This window comes from Symphalangus syndactylus, chromosome 5 (genome assembly GCF_028878055.3).
Source record: "Symphalangus syndactylus isolate Jambi chromosome 5, NHGRI_mSymSyn1-v2.1_pri, whole genome shotgun sequence".
Classification (NCBI taxonomy): domain Eukaryota; kingdom Metazoa; phylum Chordata; class Mammalia; order Primates; family Hylobatidae; genus Symphalangus; species Symphalangus syndactylus.
In genome coordinates, this window is record NC_072427.2 from 95,749,933 (window position 1) to 95,763,483 (window position 13,551).

Sequence of the window (13,551 nt, forward strand, 5' to 3'; positions counted from 1 at the left end):
CAGAATGATATATATAGCCAGTAAAGGGATTGCTGGGCCAAATGGTATTTCTGTCTCTAGATCTTTGAGAAATTGCCACACTGTCCTCCATAATGGTTGAACTAATTTATACTCCTACCAATAGGGTAAAAGCATTCATTTTTATCTGCAACCTCACCAGCATCTGTTGTTTCTTGACTTTTTAATAATAGCCATTCTGACAGGAGTGAGATAGTAGCTCATTGTGATTTTCATTTGCATTTCTCTAATGATCAGTGATGTTGAGCTTTTTTTCATTTGTTTGTTGGCTGCATGAATGTCTTCTTTTGAGAAGTGTCTGTTCATGTCGTTTCCCCACTTTTTAATGTTACAAAATGCTCCTTTAGCTCAGTGAAGTTCATTATTAGCCACCTTCTGAAGCCTGCTTCTGTCATTTCAGCCATCTCAGCCTCAGCCTAGTTCCATGCCCTTGCTGGAAAGGTGTTGCAGTCATGTGGAGGAGAAGAGGCACTCTGGCTTTTTGAGTTTTCAGCGTTTTTGTATTGATTCTGATCTTTGTGGGCTTATCAACCTTTGATTTTCGAGGCTGCTCACCTTTGAATGGGGTTTTCCTTGTTGATGTTGTTGGTAGTGCTTTCTGTTTGTTTGTTTTTCTTTTATCAGTCAGGTCACTCTTCCATAGGGCTGCTGTGGTTTGCTCACGGTCTGCTCCAGACCCTAGTTGCCTTGGTTTTTCCCATACCTGGAGGTATCGCCAGTGAAGTCTGCAAAACAGCAAGATGGCAGCCTGCTCGTTTTTCTCCATCCCAGGAATGTACTGACATGTTGCCTGCCTGATCGCTCCTGTAGGAGGTCTCTGGAGACCCCTGTTGGGAGGTCTCACCCAGTTAGGAGGAATGAGATCAGGGGCCCACTTAAAGAAGTAGTCTGGCTGCTTTTTGTTAGAGCAGGTGTAGCAGGTGTGCTGCACTGAGGGGACCCTTCCTCGTTCAGACCGCCTGAACTCTCCAGAGCCAGCAGGCTGGAAAGACTGAGTCGACTGAACTGCAGTGACGTTGGCCACCCCTTCTCATGGGGGTCTCCGTCCCAGGAGACAGCAGAGTTTTTTCCATATAACCCTGGCTGGAGCTGCTGAAATTCCCACAGGGAGGCCCCACCCAATGAAGAGGATTGGATCAGGGTCCCACTTAAAGAAGCAGTCTGGCCACGATCTGGCACAGCACCTGTGCTACACGTTGTGGGAGACTCCTCCTTGTCCAAACTGTCTGGACTCCCTGGAGCTGGCAGGCTAGAATGGCTGAGTCAACTGAACCGCAGAGATGGTGGCTGCCTCTACCCACGAGAGCTCGGTCCATCTCAGGCTGACTCCAGGCTGTCACCACTGGCTGGCAGAAATGACAGTGGGCCGTAACTTGTGAGGCGCTGTGTAAACGGGGCCTGCAGAGCAATGCTGTTTGGCTCCCTGGATTCAGCCCCCTTCCTGGGGAAATAGATGAAAGGATCTCCTGCCTTGCTGGGATTCCTTGGGCTGGAGTATGTAAAATTCCTGGGTCTTTGTGTGTGCCTGAGTGGCCTCTCTGCCACGACTCTGCACAGCTCTGTCTGTCGGACCCAAGGCCCTGGTGGCATGGGCAGGGATCTCCCAATCTGCGGGTTGCAAAGATCCATGGGAGAAGCATGGTTTTCCGGGTGGTGTCGCACAATCACTCACCACTTCCCTTTGCTGGGGCTGGGGCTTCCTTTGGCTCCGTGCCGCTCTCGGATGGACCATTTTCCCAGCCTGCTTTTCTTCATTCTCCATGGGTCTAGTTGTCTGCCTAGTCAGTCCGAGTGGGGGGCTGAGAATCTGGATATTTTAGTTGAAGCTGCTGAATTCACTGGCTGTTTTCATTCCTCTCCATGAGAGCCGCAGACTGCAGCTGCAGCTAATCGGCCATCTTGGCCCCTCAACCTTATTTTTCTAAAACGCTGGTCTCTAGGCAGCAGTGAGGCACTATGTCTTTCTTTCTGGGCCCCACCCTAGTTCCTGACTTTAAGCAAGTACTTGGTTCCTGTCTGCCATCTTGGGTGGGGCGTCTTGGGTTTGCTCAGCAGAGGCCAAACTCCCTGCTGATTTTAGACAAAGAGCCCAGTAGGTCAGAGGCTTCTGGCAGTGTCTCTTCTGCTTCTGTTGAGCCAGACATCTCTTTGTAGCTTTCTATTTTTATACCTACCTGTCATGGCTTTGTGTTCAGAGCTGAGAGATGGATCAAAGCATGAACTCATTGAGCTGTCTTGCCCAGAATGTTCTTCCCTATCTTTCTTATTTTCAATTCACTGCCTCGTTGCAGAGGGATTTAAAGAAGCTATTTTACTTCATCACACTGACACTGAGTCAAACAGAGCGGGCATTCTTCTCATCTGAGTGACAAATGAGAAAAACAAGAAATAAAGAGCTCAAAGTACCTCAGCTCAGGTTTAGTGGATGGAAGCCTCGCTGCAGAGCCTGAGCCCCATGCAGGGGTGCAGACCCCCATCTCAGTTTAGTCTTTGGGCCACTCTTGCTGCCAAGAGAAATGGGACACTGAGCAATCATGGCATTTGTCAAAGATAATTCCCTTGCCTAGTTACCCGTTGCTTATGATTCTTTGGGCATCTTGTGACTTCTAGAAGGACAAATCAGAGGGGGAAAGGTCTGATCTTCTTTCATGACAACAGATTTTAATTTAGATACTGTCATTCACACTTATTCCTCCTGCTTACCTTCCTAGTCCAAATTTCCAAGCCCCAACATTCCACTGAATTCAATTAGACTGATGAAATGTTCACTTAGCTCTGTTGTGCTCAGGCACCCCCAGGTGGTACAAGGTGGTTTACAATTAGTCCAGGAAGTGGGGGATCCCCAAAATCATGGATAGATGAATCACCAGTTATCCACATGAGAAATACCTGTGAACTCCTTTTTACGTACCAGGCAACTTTCTGGTCACAGTAGAGAGCTGAAAGGCCAATCATTTGATAGAACTTGTTCCTTGGGAGCTTACAGCATAGAAGAGCTGATGTGGTCATCAACGGCCAACATGTGAGGTGGAAGATGAAGTAGAAAATTGACCACCCAAAGAAAGATGGAAGAGGATCTGACTGGGTCAGGAAATCAGCCTGGAAACTTGTCAGATTCCTAGAAAAAGTTGATCCAGGCTGAGCTTTGGTGGGGGCTTCAGGGATGAAAAAAGAGGAATAGTTCTAAGAGCAATGTGGGTCCCAAGGTGGTGGTCAGAGGGGCCACCCTGCTGCTGTTGGAGCCTATACATCTGTCCCAGCAGGCAGAGATCACTTCTGCTGGGAAGTCTTTGGAGATGTGGGTGGGGGATGTGTTAGTGAGAGGAGGGGTGTTAGGCATTTTAGCTCTGCCCTGCGTGGTGGGCAATTTTGGACATACATTTGATTAATACCCTATACCCTATCAATATAGGGACGCAGTAAATACTGAATTGAACTGAATAGACATCAAAGGCTTATTGAGAAAAAAATTAAGGAAAGGGGTCTAAGTTCAGATTAGACCATTACTTAGAATAAGAATTCAATTTGAAGATCATGGTTGTCATCAAAATATTTTACACTTAAGCATTTTTTTTGAAATTTGCTTTTCTAAAGATTTTGTTTGAATATGTTTCCTCTCATCCTTCTTTGAGTCATGCTGGACACCCCCTCTGTTATATCCATTTATTCATTTAATGCCCATAGAGGACCATGCCAACCCACATCCATCCAGACTTCCAGGCCTAAAGTTCTGGTTGAAATGACACAGAAACCATGGCAATGGCTATGGACAGTCCTGTTTCTAGAAAGTGACCTTCACACACATTCCCACAAAGGCTGCCTGTGCTTGTTTTAAATTCAGGGTTACCAATATCCTTCCATTTCAGGGACTTCAACCACAAGAGTTCTTCTATGCTATCAGGAATTGGAGGTACACCAAAATAATATCAAATATGCAAGGAACTAAAGAGATGCTAATCTCATTCCTGCATCTCTTGGTTCTCTGGCTGGGTAAAACACCCAGCATATTGTGACCTTTGCGATTAAAAAATCCACAGCATTTAAAAGGATTATACCTATGTCTTCGTAAACTAGGCTGATTGAGGTTTAAAAAAAAAACATAAAGGCAATGTTTATCTTTAAATGTCAAACATTGTTCGAGTAGATTTAGTGTTCTTTCCTACCCATGAATAACATTCCAGACTGTAATTAATTTATCCATGTTCCTATCAGCACAGCATTATTCTGGGACAAAAAGGGGGTGGAGAGTGACAGAGGGGGTAGGAACACTGTTTTTTCTTTTGGAAAAGCTTTCTTAATTGGATTTGTGCTCTTTTCATAACAATGTGAAGGTTGTGCTTATTTGTCAACTGCAAGGGCAGCTGTAATGCCCAAACCTGTGGATCTACAGCCAACTGTGTCTCATCTTCCCTGGGTGACTTGAGGGTGTTGTGAATTAGTGCCAATGACCCCAAGACCTGGGCAGAGGCAGCCTAAATGACCACATTAATGGACAGTCTTGCTATCCACCAGTCAGGCAGCATTCAGTGGCATTTTTTGGGCACAGTACACAGTAGAGACCCATGAAATTGATGCTATGCAGTTGAGTTTGTCTAATGGAGAAAACAGTCCTTCCCCTAAATCAGGGGTTCCTAATGTGGCAGCCACGAATTGCCTAGCATATCAGGGGTCTAGAGAGCTCTTGAATTGTAGAACAAATGTTGCACATGTGTGCATTGGAGTGGGCGGGGGCAGGATGGTGGAGGAGAGCCATAGTTTTTCTCGAATTCCCAAGAAGAATCTGAAAAAAATTAATAACCATTGCTCTAAAATGATAAACAGAACATACATATCTGACACAGCCAAAATCACTTGCAACACAACTAATTAGCAAGGTCAAAGCAATTCAGTGAGGAAAGGAGTTCTCAGTTATGCCAAGGGAAGAAACAGCCGGGTAAGGGGCTTTGTGGAAAGTAGGTCCTGGAACAGAGTAACAAACCCTCCACCTACAGAACCAGGCAGGCCGTTCAGCACAGGAGCCTGCTGAGTGTCCTTGTGGAGGAGAACGTGGAGTAGCGGGGCCTGTGGTAAACTCTGGTTTGCATTTTGTGTAGGAAACTGACAGCATCAGCATCAGTTTCTGCCAGTTGACTACTCTGCCAAAAGTGGGCATGATGTTTCTAGATCCCCTGAATTTTGTTGAAGATGAGAGCTCTCAATTTTTAAATCTTAAAAGTGAATTCAAAATTAAACAAATAGACCCTATGCCTAGAGGCTCAGAGCTGGTCAGGGTGCCCATTCGCAGACCTTTGCTGGGGAGCTGAGGTTTGAAAAAGTCCTGGGTGGCAGGCATCAGCCTGTGCTGTGTAAAGCTGGAAACAGAGGCTAGACCCATGAAGAAGCGTCTAGGAGGGGGAAAGGTGAGTCATGTACAGCGAATGGAGGCACCTCGGCTGCTGGTCTAGAAGCTCTGCTAGAGGGGCAAGCAGTGGGGAATGAAGTCAGTGAGCTGGAACATCCTGCAGGGCTCCAAACAGGTTGTGGCTGGTTTCTTTTTGGAACCAGAGCAATCCTCTAGGAAGTCTTAGGAGAATGCCAGGAGGCCACACACAGCGCTTGGGAGGGATGCTTCTCATGTATGGCACTTATTCCCAGGCAAAGAGAGTCCTGGGAAGAAACTGACACAGGCCACCTATGACCAAGCAAATCAGACAGGGAAATGTTGGTCAAAGAAGGAGGACAGAAGAGACTGGGGAGCAATAAATGGCCCTCAGAAGACATGAATGTGTTAAGCCACCCATGTGGGATGGGGATCAACCTGTGGACAGCACTGGGTGGGGGGGTTGACACACCAGGTGGCTGGGTGGGGTCTCTTTCATCATTCTGTTCCCCATCACCTGTCACTAGCGGGGCAGGATGGGGACTTCAGGACCCTTGCTCCCCTTAGACTTTCTCATGGGGGGAAATATTATGCTTTTAGCATACAACAACACTCAGTTTGTGCTCTGCTGCTGCTAAAGAAAGATTGTTTGCCTTTAGGGGTGTGTCTTGCTGAAGATCCAGAAGCCCTATGGCAATGAGAGTTGTCCCTGAGGATAGTAGAAACCACAGGGTAAAGGAGTGAAAAAGCAACAAAGGGCAAGGCACAATGGCTCACGCCTGTAATCCCAACACTTTGGGAGGCCAAGGCAGGAGGATCACTGGAGGCCAGAAGTTCAAGACCAGCCTGAGACTCCCATCCCTACAAAAAGACTTTTTAAATTAGCCAAGGCATGGTGGTGCACAACTGTAGTTCCAGCTACTCACGAGGCTGAGCTGGGAGAATGTCTTGAGCCAGGAGTTTGAGGTTGCAATGAGCAATGATCGCACCACTGCACTCCAGACTGGGCAGCAGAGTTAGACCTTGTCTAAGAAAGAAAAAAAGGCAATAAAAGAGGGCCAAAGGGCAAGGAATGCCCCCAGGCTAACACAGGGGCATCTGGACACCAACTGAAAGGCAGCCAGAGGGAAGAGTAAAGAACTGTCCACATGACCCTGCATCCTAGATGGGTTGCACTGCAGATCTGTCCTTTCTGGTAACAGACTGAGCCTTTCTTCCTCCACTACCCTGTGAGCAGAGTTAGGAACAAAAGCAGGACATTCAACTTTCAAGTTAAGACTTGAGGTTTTCCTAAGAAAGTGGCTGGAGCTTTGGCTTTGATGTCACATGCACTGAGGTGGGAGCTCATGGAAAATGAAGATAAACCCACTGAGAGGGGCAGGGAGCCATGCTCACCACCCATCTAGCAAAAGGACCAAGAAAAAAAGAGGAAGGAAGAAAGAGAAATAGAGACAGAAGTGACCCAAAGACTATATGGGCTATGATTCTGTTATCTTCATTATTTCAAGATCAATCATACCTACAGAATGGAGAGAGGCGAGAATGAAAGAGTGAAGGGAGAAGGAAGAAGAAGAAAAAAGGAAAAAAAAGAGGAAACCATTTCAAGTTCATCAAGGATAACAAAATACACTCTTTCTCATCTGTAATCATGTCTTATCATTTCAAATAGAAAATAACCACAGCATCATCATAATAAAATAATTCATCATATGTGGGATAGAGAGGAAGAGGAGACATAAGAGCAGCATCACTTACATAAGCCTTTAGTTTCTGACAGTGCTTGCATTTATACTGTCTTCGCCATAACCAGCTGGCAGGTGGGTAGGCATTGTCCCACACTCTGACGGGAATAATGCTTCCTCCAGCTGATCTGGGCTGCTCCACACATGTTTACCTGGTCTATGAATTGTTACTAAAAGGGTTACACATCAATGCTTGGTGGGACAAACATTTTGCTTCAATCCATTATCCATTTGGAGAGGTAGGCAGGAGGATACTGCATATGTACAGAATGACCTCGAGGGGAAGAATCCAGGGAATTTTCAGATAAAGTTTATGTAATTTTCCTTAAATATTAAAGTACATAGAGTTTGATATGGTTTGGCTGTGTCCTCACCCAAATCTCATCTTGAATTGTAATCCAAATTGTAATCCCCACATGTTGCAGGAGGGACTTTGTGGGAAGTGATTGGATCGTGGAGGCAGTTCTTCCATGCTGTTCTCATGATAATGAGTGAGTTCTCACGAGATCTGATGGTTTTATACGGGGCTTTTCCTTCCACTTTGCTCTGCACTTCTCTCTCCTGCTGCCACGTAAAGAAGGACATGTTTGCTTCCCCTTCCACCATGACTGTAAGTTCCTGAGGCCTCCTCAGCCATGCCGAACTGTGAATCAATTAAGCCTTTTTCCTTTATAAATTACCCAGTTTCAGGCAGTTCTTTATAACAGTGTGAGAACAGACTAATACAGGGTTGTTGCAAAACAAAAAAAGGAAGGAAAACATGAAGTAGCATAAATAAGATAATAAATCTCCAATAGGCCTATCACTAATAGACACCATTAACATGGTGGTGTGCTTCCTTATAGACTTTGGAAATAATGCCTGGCATCTCATATTTACAATTTAAGGCCTTGAGTTTTGTGGGATTTTTGTTTTGTTTTCTGTTTTTGTATTTTTCACTTAACATGATAACATAAAGATCTCCCCTGTCGGTTTTTTGTTTGTTTGTTTGTTTTGAGTCAGAGTTTCACTCTTGTTGCCCAGGCTGGGGTGCAATGGCATGACCTTGGCTCACTGCAATCTGTGCCTCCTGGGTTCAAGTGATTCTCTTGCCTCAGCCTCCCAAGTAGCTGGGATTACAGGTGCCCACCACCCACGCCCAGCTAAATTTTTATGTTTTTAGTAGAGACAGGTTTCACCGTGTTGGCCAGGCTGGTCTTGAACTCCTAACCTCAGGTGACCCACCCACCTTGGCCTCCCAAAGTGCTGGGATTACAAGTGTAAGCCACTGTGCCCAGCCCCATGTTGTTATAAATTATTTGTAAACATTTTAAGGGCTCCATATAATATTCTACTATGTGGAATAATATCATATGTACTATAATTTAATTACCTATATTTTCTATGTTTAGATATTTAGATTCTAGTTATTGCAAGTAAAAATACAAAGAACTTTTACATGCATAAGGATTTTTCTACAGCTCTGGTCCTTTCCATAGAGTAAATAGATTTCAGTCTGGGCACGGTGGCTCACGCCTGTAATCCCAGCACTTTGGGAGGCCGAGGTGAATGGATCACCTGAAGTCAGGAGTTCGAGACCAGCCTGGCCAACATGGCGAAACTCCTCCATCTCTACTAAAAATAACAAAAAATTAGTGGCGCGTGGTGGCCAGTGCCTGTAATCCCAGCAACTCGGGAGGCTGAGGCAGGAGAATCGCTTGAACCCGGGAGGTGGAGGTTGTAGTGAGCCGAGATTGCGCCATTGCACTCCAGCCAGGGCGACAGGGCAAGACACCACCTCAAAAAAAAAAAAAAAAAAAAAAAAAGAATAAATAGATTTCACACAGCGCAATTTCATGTCATAGGCTATGAACATTTCAGGACTTTCCAACGTGGCTGTGTGGGTTTATTTTGCACCCACACTGCAGGGCAATGCCGGTTCTGCCTAGTGCACAGGACACATCGGTGCACCCCTCGGAGAGCCTCCAATCACCCTCATCCCCATGAGAACACCCAGGTCGAAGCCCAGGAAGAAGTGACCTGCCAAGGAAGACCACAGAGGCAGTGACCCTAGAGAATGTCTTCTGGCCCTAGGTTAGGAACCTGCCTCTGTGACCCACCTGGAGCCTGGAAGTCATTCCCCAGAAGATTCATGGGATTGTCTTTTGGGGACTGCCCCTTCTCCTCTTGCCTGCCAAGCTGGTGAGCAACAGCTATGAAATTTGCTGGGAAGTCACCTGCATCACTGCGCGGTTTGCTCTCTGGAAAAGGACGGCACAGGCCGAAAGGCCCCAAGGACGTTAGGTTGTGCGCGCCAAGGCTCGGGTGCATCCAGCGACTGTCTGCCGCTCCCCTCCTGTCTGGTCCACAGCTGCACCCCCAGCTCAGGGCTGCACACCCAGTAAGTAGGTGCTTCATAAATGTTTGCCAAATAGGTGTGTGGCCACAGCTGGGGTGCGGGACGAGGCTAGAAAGAGTCGTGGGGGGCGGAGGCTGAGCCGTCTTTGGAGTGATTATGTTCAGAGATATTTGAAGGCCCGCACGTCCGAGGGTGGGGCGTCTCCCAGACGGCCTTTCTCCTGGCTGCAGTGGCTTCCCCCCTGGCAACCCCAAACTCCCGCAGGAAGGTAGGTAGATCTGTCCGTTGGTCGGCTTTCTCGATCCTAATGCAGACCTTCTGCCGGCCTTGAGCCTCTCCGACAGGATCCAAAGCGCTTACCCACGCGCCGCGGTGTTGGTCTGGGGTGCACAGTGCGGAGGACCCTGGTGGGCCGGGGCTGGTCTGGGGTGGTCCCGGGGGACCCTGGGCTGGGCCGTGCGTGTGGGCGGAGTGGGGCGGGACGCCTGGCGGCTCTGGGAGGCCCCGCCCGCCCCCCCGCGCAGCGCTCAGGCCCTTAGAAGGTGCCGCCCCCGGGCTGGGCTGTCCGTGGCCTCAGCGCTCGGCAGGCGTGCACTCAGCTCCACACCCGGCTCTCTCGGCATCTCAGATCCGGGTAAGTCAGGGGCTCCCACCTCCGCGGCCCTCTTCCAGGGCGCAAGTGGCCTAGTCGGGCAACCCCGGGGGGCTCCTGGAACGTGCGTCTCCGGACGCGCAGCGGGCGCGCTTCAGGCTGGAAGCGCCGAGACCCCCGGAGTGGGAGACGGGATAGGATGATCAGCCTCTCCCCTCCTTTCCTTCTGCTGTTCTCACTTACTTATACAACAAACGCATAGGAAAGCATCTCACCAACATACAACAACGAAAACATTCCTCCATTATTAAGTTATAGACATTCTTGTATAATATTTGGAAAACACTTACATGCAACTTTCAAAAGAAAAGAAAATCAAAACCATTCACGGAACCTGAGTCCCCACTTTTTTTCAAAGACCTTCAGCTTTTTGGGGGGACCAGCTCTTGGGCCTTGGCATCTCCCTGAGGAAAGGGCATGGGACGCGAGAACATTACTGATATCTGATCTTGATGTGGTAATGGGAAAAGTGGGGAACTTTAGGAGAAAGTTGACTAAGTAGCAGAGACGTGCGCATGTGCCCAATCTATTGCATAATACTTTGCCCCCGGGATTTGTCCCATTGCTCTATGTGAATTGACAGTTCATTTGAGTCCACATTTAGATTAAGAAGGAGGTTCCAGCTCCATTAAGGAAGGACCTTGTCAATAACCATAGCTGTCATTTATGGTCCAGGTGGTTGGGACTTTGCTGAGTTCACACAGTTGCTTAAATTCAGCCGTGACTCTGATTTCTGAAATGACCAGGAAAACCCCTCTGCTTTCTCTGGCCAGTTTCACACAATCATCAGGTGAGCCCAGGATCCGCTGGAGGAAGGCATCATCTGTATCCAGAGGAAATAGCCAAGGATATTCAGGTAGGACCTGCTTTTGATAGGTTATTGGAAAATGAATTGTTTTGAAAATAAAGCTCACTTAGAAGACATCAGAGGGACTCATTGCTGTCGTCTTAAATCTCTGAGGGTGAGACAGCTCCTGTGTGGTTTTGGTCTTTCTGGTAGTTAAAAGGAACACTTATTATTCATGCGTTCACGCATGCCTGCCTGCATTCGCTGAATGTTTATTGCGCTCCTACCATATGCCACACACTGTTCTAGTGGCTTGGGATGCAATGAAGAACAATCCATGCAAAGATCCCTGCTTGCAATAACTTACATTTTGGTGGGAAAGACAAACGTTGAGCAATCAACATCATAATTAAGAAAACTTTATTATATTAGAAGGTGATAAGGACTCTGGGAAAGGGGGAAGAAAAAAAGGTTAAGAGTTTGTGCTTTACTATTAACAATCACTGACTGCCCAAATTTTTTTTAGAAATAAGGTGGGTTACAGATATATATACATATACTGTAAATCTTAATATACAAAATGAATAACAAAAATACATTAATAATTTAAATATAAGTAAATAATATAAAATTTAATATGTAAAAACATACTACATTGCATGAGGTTTTCCTTTGATTACTCAATAATCTATTTCCAGAGCATAGTATACTTTATCAATTATTCACTCACTTTCCCATTGTAGTGGTATTGAATCTAATATTTTGCTTCCCACTTAATTCAGGAAAACCTTATTGAAATATTCTGAGTGCTGGAGTGGGGACAAAGGTGAGCAAGATGGTCTCTGTCCTTTGGGACCTCCTGGGAGAAAATGCCCAGATAAGTCTACAAATGATTAGAAGTTAGAATATGACCGGCACTGTAGGAAAGATATATACAAGGGGTCAAAGAAGGGGAGAGGATTCTGGATCAGGGTCAGACACAGTGTGGATATGAGCTGGCATTTGAAGGGCCAGTAGGATTTTAACAAGCGAATATGGTGGGAATGCCTCACCTACAGCGAGAAGAGCAAACATAAAAGAAGAGGCCGGGCACGGTGGCTCACACCTGTAATCCTAGCACTTTGGGAGGCCAAGGTGGGCGGATCGCTTCAGCCCAGGCATGTTGAGCCTGGGCAACATGGGGAAACCCCGTCTCTACTAAAAATACAAAAATTAGCGGGGCATGGTGGCATGCACCTGTAAACCCAACTACTTAGGAGGCTGAGGCACCAGAATCACTTGAACCCAGGAGGCAGAGGAGGTTGTAGTAAGTGAAGATCACGCCACTGCACTCCAGCCTGAGCGACAGAGCGAGACTTGGTCTCAAATAAAATAAATAAAATAAAATAAAATAAAGCAAGATCCAGGAAGGCCAGGGGCTGATTCCATGCTGCACAAAGACCTGGGATATATACTCAGAGTAGATTCCATCATTCTCACTGTTCAGGTGAGGAAACTGAGGCTCCCAAGATTTATGTCATTTGCTGAAGATGAGAGTCCTTCCTTCCCTCCTGATGTGTGACTTCAGCTATCATTCATTATCCATCCCCAAATGCCCACCCATGTTTTCATATTGAGTTTGATGGAGTCTCCTCACCAGCTCGCTGGCCTGACTCTCTGAGTATTCAGTGTTTATATTTCCACCCTTCACACACCAGACTCTCTCTCCATCACCCATAGAGAGGTCTGGGAAGCTCCTGGTAAAAGTAAAAGACTCAAGCCACACCCCACATTCCCACTGGGAGGTGGCAGAAAACACTTTCCTAATCAGAGAGGACAGTCTGATTCTGGGCCTCTGGACGGTTTCATTCTAATTCCTTGAGAGACCCTGGCCACCTTAGTGCCCACTGACTCTGGGGAGGGGAAGGATAGAAGACCAGACAAAACCAGTCAAGTGCCTGGAAGCATCTGGTGGCCCTGGGTGGCTTCCTTTCTGCTAGGAGGGAAATACGTTTCCAAAATTTGGACATAGTGTTGTGCTAAAGATGAACAATAGACAGTTGGTTCCAAGGACAATTGACTCAGAATTCTTGGCTCAATAAGATCATATTCACCAAAATGAGGCTTATCCATCATTGCTTTTACCCTAATTCTGCTTCTTAAACCAAATGAGGCCAAATGATGATGTTAAGACTGGATGCTCTTTTGAAGAAATGCTTAAGGAGTCCTATGAAGCATGATAAAAATACCCGGAGTCAACCTAGGGAAGTAAGTTAAGGAGCCCTATGAAGCATGATAAAAATACCCGGAGTCAACCTAGGGAAGTAAGTTAAGGAGCCCTGTAGTTTATCTAGGATTGAACTGGGGCTGGAACCCAGATTCCTGAGCTCTGACTCCGACATTCCTGTCTCCTCTACTCACCCCTAGAATCTATTCCTTTTAGAAGAAAGCTTGGAGTCAGCCACAAGAACCTTACCCAGTCACTAAATGCTTAAGAAAGAATGATCAGGAACTGGGGGAATTTGCTAATAAGAATAAAAGAATGAGAGGGGTGTGCTCAGGGCAGGGGGCTTGAAGAACGGCTCCTCTGTTTACGACACACTCAACAGAGGTCTGAGGTCACAGTGATGAGAGGCCCAAACTTGTGGCCTCCCCATGAACAAATACCCTACACAT

At 46.6% G+C, this 13,551-nt stretch overlaps 1 non-coding gene across 1 annotated transcript; it reads left to right on the forward strand.

Moving 5' to 3' along the window:
• Positions 1–13,423: 13,423 nt before the first annotated feature.
• LOC129483783 (small nucleolar RNA SNORA11) lies at positions 13,424–13,551 on the forward strand. The gene has a single exon (XR_008658278.2). It is a non-coding gene; the product is annotated as a small nucleolar RNA SNORA11 (small nucleolar RNA).